The sequence below is a fragment of the Schistocerca gregaria genome, chromosome 4 (genome assembly GCF_023897955.1).
Source record: "Schistocerca gregaria isolate iqSchGreg1 chromosome 4, iqSchGreg1.2, whole genome shotgun sequence".
In the NCBI taxonomy this organism is placed as follows: domain Eukaryota; kingdom Metazoa; phylum Arthropoda; class Insecta; order Orthoptera; family Acrididae; genus Schistocerca; species Schistocerca gregaria.
In genome coordinates, this window is record NC_064923.1 from 200304970 (window position 1) to 200319045 (window position 14076).

The 14076-nt window shown below is 46.5% G+C and overlaps 1 protein-coding gene across 3 annotated transcripts in view; it reads left to right on the forward strand.

Moving 5' to 3' along the window:
* LOC126266830 (protein slit) overlaps positions 1–14076 on the forward strand; it is a 1561007-nt gene that overhangs the window by 892616 nt on the left and 654315 nt on the right. The window lies entirely within an intron of this gene.

Below are 14076 nucleotides of genomic sequence, written 5' to 3' on the forward strand. Positions count from 1 at the left end.
GATCAAGGTACTTTTGGTCCAGATTCTCCCACATGGCGTTTCGGCATAGATCCCTCGAAGTGGTTGGTGGGTCACGCCGTCCATAAACAGCCCTTTCCAGTCTATCCCAGGCGTGTTCAATAGGGTTAATTTCTGGAAAACACGTTGGCCACTCTAGGCGAGCGATGTCGTTACCCTGAAGGAAGTCATTCACAAGATGTGCATGATGGGAGGCGCGAATTGTCGTGCATGAAGATGAATGCCTCGCCAATATGCTGCCGATATGGTTGCACTATCGGTCGGAAGATGGCATTCACGTATCGTACTGCCGTTTCGGCGCCTTCCATTACCACCAGCGGCGTACGTCGGCCCCACATAATGCCACCCCAAAACAGCAGGAAACCTCCACCTTGCTGCACTCTTAAGGCGTTCAGCCGGACGGTTGCCTTCAACACGACGATTGTCTGGATGAAGGCATATGCGACACTCATCGGTGAAGAGAACGTGATGCCAGTCCTGAGCGGTCCATTCGACATGTTGTTGCGCCCTTCTGTACCGCGTTGCATGGTGCCGTGGTTGCAAATTTCGGCCTCGCCGTGGAGTCCTGTGGCTGCACGAAAAGCATTATTCAACATGGTGGGGTTGCTGTCAGGGTTCCCCCGAACCATAATCCGTAGGTGGCGGTCATCCACTGCACTAGTAGCCCTTGGGCGGCCTGACCGAAGCATGTCATTGACAGTTCCTGTCTCTCTGTATCTCCTCCAGGTCCGAACAACATCACTTTGGTTCACTCAGAGACGCCTGGACATTTCCCTTGTTGAGAGCCCTTCCTGGCCCAAAGTAACAATGCGGACGCGATCGAAAGCGGTATTGACCGTCTAGGCATGGTTGAACTATAGACACCACGAGCTGTGTACCTCCTTCCTGGTGGAATGACTGGAACTTATCGGCTGTCGGACCCCCTCCGTCTAATAGGCGCTGCTCATGCATGGTTGTTAACATCTTTGGTCGGGTTGAGTGACATCTCTGAACAGTCAACGTCTATCTTCAGAAGTTCTGGGAACAGGGGTGATTCAAAACTTTTTTTTTATATGTGTATTATGTGGAGCATGTTGTCTTACGCGTTCCGATAACTGAGGATGTTGAATGTAAGAGGTAATCTGACATAGAGGGCATTTTTTTTTCAAGTTATCAGTCTTCTGATTGGTTTTCCCGTTACGAATTCCTCTCGTGTACCAACCTATTCACCTCAGAGTAGTATTTGCAACCTACGCCCTGAATTACTTGCTAGATATGTTCCATTCCCTGTGTTCCTCTACAGTTTATTCTAGTACCATGGAAGTTATTCTGTGATGTCTTAACAGATGTCCTACCATCCAGTCATTTCTACTTGTCAGTGCTTTTTATATGTTCCTTTCCTTGCCGATTCTGCGGAGAACCTCCTCATTCCTTACGTTATCAGTCCACCTAATGTTAAACATTCTTCTGCACCACGGCATCTCAAAGGCTTCGATTCGCTTCATTCCGCATTTTCTCACAGTCCATGTTTTACAGCCATACAACGCTGTGTTCCAAAACGTACATTCCTTCTTGCTTCGTCCATCATGCGTTATTTTGCTGGCTGGTTAGCAGAATTCCTTAAGTTCAATCCTGATGTTAAGTTTCTCGCTGTTCTCATTTCTGCTAATTCTCATTACTTACATCTTTCTTCGATTTACTTTCAATACATACTCTGTGATCATTAACGAATTCATTCCACTCAACAGACCCTGTACTCTTCCTCACTTTCACCGAGTGTAGCAATGACATCAGCGAATCTTATCATGAGATCCTTTTACATTGAATTTTAATCCCATTCTGGAACATTTATTACCGTCGTTGCTTCTTCGACGTATTCGTCGTGTTCGGAAATTCCCATTACAGACTTCTAGGATGTGTAGAGAGGAGTAATTATTTAATACTTTGTGTAGGCCGGCCGCTGTGGCGGAGCGGTTCTAGGCGCTTAAGTCCGGAACCGCGCTGCTGCTACGGTCGCATGCCTCGGGCATGGATGTGTGTGATGTCCTTAGGTTAGTTAGGTTTAAGTAGTTCTAAGTCCAGGGGACTGATGACCTCAGATGTTAAGTCCTATAGTGCTTAGAGCCATTTGAACCATTTTTGAACTTTGTGTAGGAACCAACGTCTGGAAACGTACCGCTTCCGTTCTACAACGGTTACAATTCAGAAGTTTAGCACATCCATTTCAGATTGAGAAATTGTATTAGGCTTGACGCAGCACCGTTATGATATAATAATTCAAAAAATGGCTCTGAGCTCTATGAGACTTAACTTCTGACGTCATCAGTCCCCTAGAACCTAGAACTACTGGGTGTTCAAAAACTCAGAATAAATTTGAAAACTGAATAAATCACGGAATAATGTAGATAGAGAGGTAAAAATTGACACACATGCTTGGAATGACATGGGGTTTTAGTAGAACCAAAAAATTACAACCTTCAAAAAATGTCCGACAGGTGGCGCTTCATCTGATCAGAATAGCAATAATTAGCATAACAAAGTAAGAAAAAGCAAAGATGATGTTCTTTACAGGAAAGGCTCAATATGTCCACCTCAATAATAGCTGTAGTCGAGGAATAATGTTTTGAACAGCACTGTAAAGCATGTCCGGAGTTATGGTGAGGCATTGGCGTCGGATGCTGTCTTTCAACATCCCTAGAGATGTCGGTCGATCACGATACACTTGCGACTTCAGGTAACCCCAAAGCCAGTAATCGCACGGACTGAGGTCTAGGGACCTGGGAGGCCAAGCATAACGAAAGTGGCGGCTGAGCACACGATCATCATCAAACGAAGCGCGCAAGAGATCTTTCACGCGTCTTTTTTTTTGTTCTAATAAAACCCCATGTCATTCCAAGTATGTGTGTCAATTTTTACCTCTCTATCTACATTATTCCGTGGTTTATTAAGTTCTCAAATTTATACTGACTTTTTGATCACCCGGTACTTAAACCCAACTAACCTAAGGACATCACACACATCCATGCCCGAGCGGTCACACGGTTCCAGACTGTAGCGCCTAGAACAGCTCGGCCACTCTGGCCGGCAAATAATAATTCTAAAGAAAACACAATGAAAAATTCTTTTATCACTTAAACACATTTGTTTGTATTAACACTTAAACACTACGTTTTCATTTTATTCCAAAACAGAAAAGAAGACAGACTACTGAACGCACTGATGCATTACAAAAGTGGCTGGATTGGCGATTACCGAAGTTGTTACAGACATTGTACCTATGAAGCATGTTCTGGTACACACTCTACATTCTACCTGGTGTCTCTTCAATTTCTAGTGCAGCGGCCAGAAGATCTACTCTATCTCTACAAGAGTATTGTGAATTAAACTTTGGATACGACCCCACAGGAAATAGTACACGTTATCCTGTCTACCCTATTGCATACCAGGACAAGCAACTCTTAGACTTTTTTCTTTCCCTGAGAAGACGTGGACGCGATACACATCTCAGCTGAAACCGTCGTAGAACGGAAAGGGTACATTTCAGGAGATGCGTTCCTGTTCAGAATAGGATGTACTCAGTCCCGTCTACAAATCCTAGAAGTTCGTATCGGGAATTTCCGAACACCCTGTAGATTGCACGGTAGGGGCGAACGGGTACATTCCTTTCTTACACGCTTTTTAATCCGATCACTTCGTTCTGGGCCTAGGAGAGACAATCTTGGCCCACCACAGGAAACGGATTGCTCTGAGAGAGAGAGAGAGAGAGAGAGAGAGAGAGAGAGAGAGAGAGAGAGAGAGTGGGAGAGGGGGGGGGGGGGTGTATGGCATGCACGTTCCGCGCAGACCTCGGGGGCGACAGAGTCTCACGAAGAAGCATAGGGGAACCGTTTTCGTCTTTTCTTTCGAGCACTCAAGAGCGACCACTCGGCATTGGCAAATGCAAAAAGCCCACGTCCTGTGCTTTGTGCTCGCGCGCTCCGAGTCAGAGGAGCCGAGGAAAGGAAAGCGCCGGGGACAGGGTGCGTCGCGGGAGGTGGCCCGGCTGTCCCGGGAACGTTCCCTGGGGACAAAGGGGGGAGGTGAGGGGGAAGGGCGCGCAAGACGCAGCAGCCTTGGCGGGGAAAGGCTCTATTAAATTCTCACAGGCGAGGGCGCGCGCTGAAAGCGCGAGGCGGCGTCCTGCGGCTGAAGCTGGCCAATTAATGACACAGTGGCGGCGCTGGCGGCGGCTGCCGGTGAGCTGAAATACAGCGCCTCTGCCGGCGACAGCCAGCATCGCGGCACGGCCCGCCCTCGCGAGGGAAGCCGCGGCGGCGACTTTGGCTGTCCCGCGCCGCACTTTCCGAGCAATTAAAGGCTGCCCATTGGTCTCCAGAAATGACGAGAAACGTTAATGGCCCCCGCTGGCGTCCAATACGAAACAGATTGGGTTACATATCTGCACAGACCGCACGTAAATAAAAACGAACTACTCTCCTGGAAATGGAAAAAAGAACACATTGACACCGGTGTGTCAGACCCACCATACTTCCTCCGGACACTGCGGGAGGGCTGTACAAGCAATGATCACACGCACGGCACAGCGGACACACCAGGAACCGCGGTGTTGGCCGTCGAATGGCGCTAGCTGCGCAGCATTTGTGCACCGCCGCCGTCAGTGTCAGCCAGTTTGCCGTGGCATACGGAGCTCCATCGCAGTCTTTAACACTGGTAGCATGCCGCGACAGCGTGGACGTGAACCGTATGTGCAGTTGACGGACTTTGAGCGAGGGCGTATAGTGGGCATGCGGGAGGCCGGGTGGACGTACCGCCGAATTGCTCAACACGTGGGGCGTGAGGTCTCCACAGTACATCGATGTTGTCGCCAGTGGTCGGCGGAAGGTGCACGTGCCCGTCGACTTGGGACCGGACCGCAGCGACGCACGGATGCACGCCAAGACCGTAGGACCCTACGCAGTGCCGTAGGGGACCGCACCGCCACTTCCCAGCAAATTAGGGACACTGTTGCTCCTGGGGTATCGGCGAGGACCATTCGCAACCGTCTCCATGAAGCTGGGCTACGGTCCCGCACACCGTTAGGCCGTCTTCCGCTCACGCCCCAACATCGTGCAGCCCGCCTCCAGTGGTGTCGCGACAGGCGTGAATGGAGGGACGAATGGAGACGTGTCGTCTTCAGCGATGAGAGTCGCTTCTGCCTTGGTGCCAATGATGGTTGTATGCGTGTTTGGCGCCGTGCAGGTGAGCGCCACAATCAGGACTGCATACGACCGAGGCACACAGGGCCAACACCCGGCATCATGGTGTGGGGAGCGATCTCCTACACTGGCCGTACACCTCTGGTGATCGTCGAGGGGACACTGAAGTGCACGGTACATCCAAACCGTCATCGAACCCATCGTTCTACCATTCCTAGACCGGCAAGGGAACTTGCTGTTCCAACAGGACAATGCACGTCCGCATGTATCCCGTGCCACCCAACGTGCTCTAGAAGGTGTAAGTCAACTACCCTGGCCAGCAAGATCTCCGGATCTGTCCTCCATTGAGCATGTTTGGGACTGGATGAAGCGTCGTCTCACGCGGTCTGCACGTCCAGCACGAACGCTGGTCCAACTGAGGCGCCAGGTGGAAATGGCATGGCAAGCCGTTCCACAGGACTACATCCAGCATCTCTACGATCGTCTCCATGGGAGAATAGCAGCCTGCATTGCTGCGAAAGGTGGATATACACTGTACTAGTGCCGACATTGTGCATGCTCTGTTGCCTGTGTCTATGTGCCTGTGGTTCTGTCAGTGTGATCATGTGATGTATCTGACCCCAGGAATGTGTCAATAAAGTTTCCCCTTCCTGGGACAATGAATTCACGGTGTTCTTATTTCAATTTCCAGGAGTGTATATTACTTTTACGGCGTTTATTGAGGAAGTTAACTCAGCCCCGTTTCCTATAGGGTTTGCAGCCTCATCATGAGACGTTGGTGGCTGGTACTCACTTTCGTAGGTGCGGTCCAGATAAAAAATCAATAAATTTATAATGGAATTGTTCCAAACTGTTGTAATACCACTTTCATTTGTATCATTTATGTCAAAGGAAAGGAACCTTTCAGTAGGTTTCTATCACTTCTTTCACGGCAGTGTACTGACAACCACATTTTGCAGGTAAAATTAGTTGTTTCGCTTGAGCGTACAGAAACAAAAGTGGCAGCATTAATGTCTTTAATCAGTTCTTCAATGCAATCTTGATACATACAGTCAAACTGTCGGATCCCTGACACACGGGATCAGTGACGGTTTTCGTTCAAAAGACGGACAAACAAGCTGTTAAGCAGGTGGTCGCAATGTTTTGGCACATCACTGTATATGACGAGCATCATAAGTTATCAGTACTGAATATTAGTAGCCAGCGGTATGCAAGTAGTATTAACTCTGACCGTTGTATGGCCAGGGAAAGTCCATGATTCTAAACAAAACTGAAGCAAAAACTCACGTTTCTATTTATAAGCTCACTTTCTAATTTAATCACAATTGCTTCCTCAATAACACTATCCCAATAGTAAGAAGTGCACATGTTGTTGTTTTCCATAGAGTCACTGGTGGGATGAGTACACAGTCCCTAAGGGTCTGACCATCTCATCTGCCACAATAGCAGGGTATATGGTAAGCGCTTGCCTTACACAATTAAAGATCAACCTTTACAAACTCTAAAAGTCCAAAATCTGAGAGGATTCCCAAAAAGTGTGTTTCTGCAGAGAACGACCACTCCTATTCGAAATGATACATGAAGGATAAAAGGCCGCAGACTTTTGTGTCACTTCAGTATTTGTTCGATAGCACAATGGGCGTCTGGTCTTTCATTGTAGCCAGTCTGGTGACTTATAAGTGGACTAACTTGGTCCTCCTGGGCGGAAAGCCTAAGTGTACTTCCCTAACACAATTAAACTACCAGAGGCGCTTTGAATTGACAGGAAATTAAAAATGGCTGTACCCTTTCCGGAACTCGAACCTTGGTGTTCCTGGATGGAAAGCCTAAGAGCACCCCCTAACACATGGAAACTGTCCAGATGCAGGAGAGGAAGGTTAGGTTAGTGTACTTTATTTATTTGGGCCAGGAAACTGACCCAAAGATCGATCCTAATTACGTAATTAATCACAAAGAACGGTCCTAATTACACAACTGTATGCATAGCGTTACACAAGGACGGCATAAAAGCGCAATACACCGCAAAACCTGACGATACCATACAACTGGTGTTATCCTGCTGGTAAAAAATTTCGCAATACCACTCGAAACTAGCGACATACACACTCTGCCCTACACCTACAAGCTGGTGGGAAAAAGGCTGGCGTGTAAGGTACTATCTTTATTCTTTTTGGCGGGAAACACGTTCAGCTGACAAGATGCTGGTGTTGGACAGAGATGAGTTTAAAAAGTGTATTACCTGTAGGCTTACAGTATCCATCCCTGTTTGACGCTACAGATGCCTGCTCAAAAACCACCCTGCAGCCCAGGTAATCGAAGCCAATACACGATACCACAACTCAGGGGAAGAAATGCGTCACAGTTCTAATAACACTTCGTCGTGAAAAACAAGCACTCGTAATGAATGGGTCATAATGCACGTGTAATGGGGAAAATCGTCGTCAAGACTGCACAGGAGGCGGTAGTTGAATGTGCATTCTCCTCTATAGGCGTCCACAAACTGCCGAAAATCGTGGCCCCCTTCTTCCCTCCCTCCCTCCACCCCTACCTCCCTCCACCTACGGAGGGACACATGCTCCTTCAAATTGTTGAGTGGTACTTAAGATAGTTAGATAAATTAGTAAAATCAATGTGAAGTAGAAGTTACAAAATAAATGTAAAACTTAGTTTAGTTTAGAAGAATTACACACTGGCAAACAGCGGGCAGAGCAGCCGTGGCAACAGCCGGCGCTTGCAAGTCAGCACGTTCAGGAGAAGCCATCGTCCTCCCCACATAAGCGGAAGCTGTCGATTCAGCCGTCAGGGCATCGTCCGACCGGCTCACGTGTTTCTCAATTGTCACATGTCATCAAAGGCCCTCGCCTACATTCCAAGAGCCAATAACCGACGTTAAGAAGATTCTTCGAGAAGGTTTTCAACGTGATGGAAGAGGCAATGACCATGAAGTCGTTCACCTCCAGTGAACTGAAGTGAATAAATACGCGAGACGCAGTGGGCCCGACAAGAAGAGGAGTAGTTTTGGAGCTGAAGACCGTCATGCAGGAAGAAACTACATCGTACACAGAAGCACCAAGTCCGCCGCTGTAATGGAATAGCAAGCAACAGCCTCGCCGCCAGAATACAGAAGTAAGAAGGTATTTGAAGACTGACTGTTACGTACCCGGGTGACTCGTGAGGATGGGAAGGAGACGGCCTCACACCAGCAGTCACCTGTGAGCTGGGATGAAGATTTGACAGCCGAAGACTGGCAAGCGGGAGTCGGTTGTTCGAGTCCGGGACACTGGCCTTCCCCCGCCACGCCGCTCCGCTGGCCGACGCACAACACACAGGGCCGCTTAGAGAAGAGGAACACTGGGACGCCACATCCAAGGTATCACCATCCGATTCACGACTTCGCTCTCAATAATTAAACTGGCCGCCTCATGAGGCGCGTCTCCAGTCAACTGGGCGAGACGGCGACACGAGATACACACCGCCAAGCGTAATCAGACGTCGCCGCTGCCGCAACAGAAGGCTTCGCAAAGCACACAGCCGCCGCTCTCTCAGCCAGAACAATCGAGTAAGGAAACAGTTGTACAAAACTTTCAATAAAAGTTATCGTATGTAAAAATGCTGTTTCATTCTACCTCATACCCGAACCAAGGAAGAACCCACCCTGCCCACATGTTGTTAAGAGATAAAAATTAATTTATTTAGTATTTTCACCCTGACATAATGCTTTAGAATCAATTTCCCTTTGCAGTAATGCTCATCCTGACAGTTGAATAGCATGAAAAGAGAGAACCCAGTTGCATTTAGTGTCAGAAGTGGTACAAAATGGCCAGCTGCTCCGCCTACTACCTCACGGCGCGGCCAGGCCGCTGTCCGCCCTTTGCTGACACCCTATGCAGTCGCTCGCCACACTCGACTTTCCACCATTTGGGCGGCGGTCCTAGACAACACAAAAAGGACATTAAGTAGCATAACCCCGCCCATCCAGAGAACGGTCCAGTTGGCCCACAAAACTCGGCTTTCCACCATATGGCCGCCGCCTTAAGGCGGCGCTCCTACGGCAACACAGTAGCCTGTATAGTCAAAACAATAGGGGATATAAAAGGACGATCGCCTCAAGTGAAACTTGTTCACTCCAAAATATAGCGACAGACCCCCAATGCACTGCCTCCCCTAGACAGAGACTGCTTTTGCACCACTCACGATACGCTGCATACCTTCAGACGCTGGTGCTAGACAACAAAAGGGAAATTAAGTACCATAACACTGTCCATCCGGAGGATGCTCCAGATGGCTAATTCGAAAGTCGGCTCTTTGAGAAACAGAAAGCCCCTTCTGCAGTGCGTTTAGTACAATGCGCGACACCGGCATCACTCAGAAGTGTGATAAATGACCGCTGTCTCGACCAAGGGAGAGCCATGGCCTCGTAGGGAAGTCGCCCGCCACTCTGCGCTGGACTATTTAACATCAACTCGACCCCTATAATAAAGCAACTATTAAACAAGAAAAAACAATCATTTTACATTCGAAAACAACAGTTGCATGGTATCGTCAGTTTTTGAGCTATATTGTGCTTTAATTCCGTCCTTGTGTAGCGCTATGCATATATTTGTGTAATTAGGCCCGATCTTTGTGATTAATTACGTAATTAGGATCGAATCTTTGCGTCAGTTTCCCGATCAAAACAAATATAGTACACTAAGCTAATCTTCCTCTCCCACATCTGGACAGTTTCCATGTATTAAGGGTCGCACTTGGGCTTTCCATCCAGTAGAATGAGGGTTCGATTCCCGGAAAGGGCACAGCCATTTTTAATTTCCCATCAATTCCAAGCGCCTTTGGTGGTTTAATTACATTAAGGGGGTACACTTGGGCTTTCTGCCCAGGAGGACCAGAGTTCGAGTACGGGAAAGGGCACAACCGTTTTTAATTTCCTGTCAGTTCCCAGGCACTTCTGGTGGCTGAATAGTGCTAGCGGGGTACACTTCGGCTTTCTGCCCAGGAGGACCAGGGTTCGAGTCCCAGAAAGGATACCTCCAATTTTAATTCCGCCCCCCCCCCCCCCCAAATTCGAAATTTCCGCCAATAGGTTGGGGGAAGATGGGAGGGGAAGAGGGCTGGGACACACGTGTAGCTGAGAAAACACGTGACGTCATCCGCGGGCGGAGGTAGGTGTGATCGGGGGTGGGGGCGGAGATGGTTAATTGATCAATTTAATTAACATGCATATCAATTTGACATCAGAATTGCTCTACAAACACCAGCTCCCTACTACTAGCAAAGTCATCAGCAAATCTTACCACTGATATGCTTTCACCGTGATTGTTAATTCCACTGTTGAACCTTTCTTTTACTGCCACCACTGCTTCTTCAATGAGCAGATTGGACAGTTGGAGCGAGAGAATATATCCCCGTCTTACACCCTTTTTAATCCGAGCACTTTGTTCTCGGTTCCTCTTGGTTCTTGTTGAAACTAGTCATCATTTAATGTTGTTCACTTGCAATCTTGGATATTAAATAAATTTATTACAAAAAATTTAACTTTATGTTGTACATGGGAGTTAGCTTCTGGAAAACGGGGTGGGTATGCGCCTATATGTACCGTAGACTCGCCGGGCGTGCGACTGCATACCGGGAGAGTGGTTTTCTTTGGGGCAACTGTGTTCTCCATTCAGGCCGGGCCACCTGTAGCAGAGGCTGGTAGGAAACGAGTATCCTGTCCGTCTGATTTATTCTGGGCGCAGCGCGCGCGCCTCGCAGGCTCCCGCCACGATAAATTCCCGCGTTCGGTCCCCGTTTTAATTATTCATCGCGAGCCATTAGCAGAGGCAGGTTCCGCCTGAGTGCGCGCGGGCCGTTCGTGCTCGTGGCCGGCAACGAGTCGCCCCGCTACTGACTCAGAGCGAAGGGGTTGGCCGTGCACAGCCTCTCCCCCCCCCCCCCCTCCCACCCTCACAACACCACTACTCTCTGTCCCGCCGGGTCACAAATAACTGTCAATTGAGAAGCGGAAATGGCCCCGCGGCGATTTGGGGTGGCGGGATACTGCAGCGAGGGTTTATTCCTGCCCCAGCGACCAGTGTAACAAACTCCCTTGTCGGCGAGTTCACATACAATGGCTTTCAATCGATGCCCGATTTGACTATATAAGAGAAAAAATACAAACTACAAAGGGTTCGACAGGGTAAAATAGTGCAAGATGATTGTAATTCTCGGAAAAAACCGAAGTAAGCTATAGGGAGATACAGTTAAATTACGAGTATATGGTGAAAAGTAATGGCACGGAATTTTTTATTTGTGCACTCTTATTGAGTAAAACTAACGATAATAACATCCTGCAAGATAGACGTGATTATTAGCCAAGTATAAGATTTTTAAGTCACGGTTGCAAAATACTAACACGGAATCTTTGCAGAAGAATGGAAAAATGTTCGAATCCGACCTTGGGGAAGATCAGTTTGATTTCCGGAGAAACATGGATACATGTAAAGCAATAGTAACCATACGACATATTTTAGGAGACAGGTTAAGGGGCCTGGTCCGTGAAACCTTGAAAAAATTGTCAGTTTTCTATACAGTGTAACTAAGAGCCCATATAGTGCTTACCATCTCTTAAGACCTCTTTTGCGAGCATTTTTATGTATGAACCACAGAATCAGCTCTTAAGGATTTTTTTTTCACGTGAAATAAACCATGCTAGTTATTTGTAATATTTATTTACATCATAGGTACACATTACTCAAATTACAAACAAAGTATGGTTATTTTTTTCTTGTAAGTTCTCCACACGCTTATCTTTAAAACATACTATTGAAAAGATGGTGCTGTTATAAATTGTGGTTCAAAAATTTTTAAGTATGAATGTCAGAAATTTTGGAAATGAATTCCGGTTTTTTCTTCAAAAAGCAATTTATTTCCAAAGTTAAGTTCAAAGAGTAGTCTACATTTTATTTTAGCATGTTTTAAGTTATTATACAAAATTTCAGCTCTCTATCTCTAATACTTTTTAGGCAAAGTGTACCAGAACATGAAATAATTTAACTTTCGGGAAATTCCAGTTAAAGTTAGAACATTCTTTTTATATTTAACTTGCCGGGGATTAATAAATCCCAGGTCCATATTCATCTTGTTTCCTGTGTTGTTCTTCCTCTGTTCTCTTTCTCACACTTCTTATTTTTGCTTCTTTTGTCGCTTCCAGCGCTGATTTTTCTTCTTCGAAGAGTCTCCTTCGGTCAATGGCTATTAGAGCTCTATGCATATTTATCCCACCAGGCACTCCCATCAGTTCCATAACATTAAGCCTTGGCACTGCACCGTCATTGAAACATAGAACAGCATCTAGCACACGTATGTTCAAAGTATTTAGCCCTACTAGTACAGTTTTTGGTACCTGTTCAATAACGATACACTACAATTTCAGGCAAAAGTAGATCGGCTGAAGATGATGATAGTGATGACACTAATTTATTAAGCTGATATTCAAAAGCTCCCGAAGTTTGGATTTGATGCGCAAATAGAAAGCACATAATTTAAAAACCACAAGTAGAATGCAAATGAAAATCGAGACTCAATCAGATGACGGTCATCTTGGATTTAAGAAAGGTGAGGGAACCGGAGAAGCAGTTCTGGCTCTGCAGATGATGATGGAAGCAAGACTGTACAAAAACCGAGACACATTCATTGGATTTGTCGACATAGAGAAAGCGTTCGCGAACGTAAAATGATACAAAATGTTCGAAATTCTGATAGAAATAGGGGTAAGCTGTGGGGAAAGACGGGTAATGTACAATATGTATAAGAACCAATAGGGAACAATAAGGCTGGAAGACAAAGAATGAAGTTCTCGGATTAAGCAGGGTGTAAGACAGGGATGCAGCCTTTCGTCCCTATTTTTAAAACTATAAAGAAGTATAAAAAGGTTCAAGAGTGGGATTAAAATCAAGATGAAAGGATATCAAGGATAAGATTCGCTGATGACATTGCTATCTTCATGGAAAGTGAAGTAGAATTACAGCAAGTGTTGATTGCAATGAACAGTCTAAAGAGTACAGAATATGGATTGAGAGTTAATCGAAGAGAGACGAAAGTGCTGCGAAGTAACTGAAATGAAAACAGACAGAAACTTAACGTCGGAATTGGGGATCACAAAGTAGACCAAGTTAAGCAATTCTACTACCTTGACAGCAAAATAACCCATGACGGATTAAGCCAGGGGGACATAAAAAGCAGTGCATCATTTGCAAGGAGGGCATTCCTGGCCAAGAGAAATCTATTAGTATGAAATATAGGACTTAAATTGGGGAATAAATTTCTGAGAATGTACGTTTGGAGCACAGCATTGTATGGAAGTGAAACATGGACTATGGAAAAACCTGCGAGATAGAAGAATCGAAGTGTCTGAGATGTGGTACTAAAGAAGAATGTTAAAAATTAGTTGAACTGATAAGGTAAGGAATGAACAAGCGCTCCGCAGCATCCGCGAGGAAAGGAACATACGGAAAACACTGCTGACAAGAAGAGATGACAGAATGGTAGGACATCTGTTAAGACATCACGGAATAACTTCCATGGAACTAGAGGGAGCTGTAGACGGTAAAAACTGTAGATGAAGATAGGGACTGGAATATATCCAGCAAATAATTCAGGCAAATTCTACTTTGAGGTAAATATGTTGGCAGAGGAGAGGAAATCGTGACGGGCTGCATCAAACCAGTCAGAAGACTGATGACTTAAAAACTCCCGTCTCTGACAGATTATCACTTACATTCAACATCCTCAGTTATTGGTACGCATGAGACAGGATGCGCCACCTAATATGTTCCAAAACTCCTCGCATAAAAAGGAGATTCTTTTAGGGCTCATAGCTCGGGTTTTGTCAATAATAGAAAGGTAC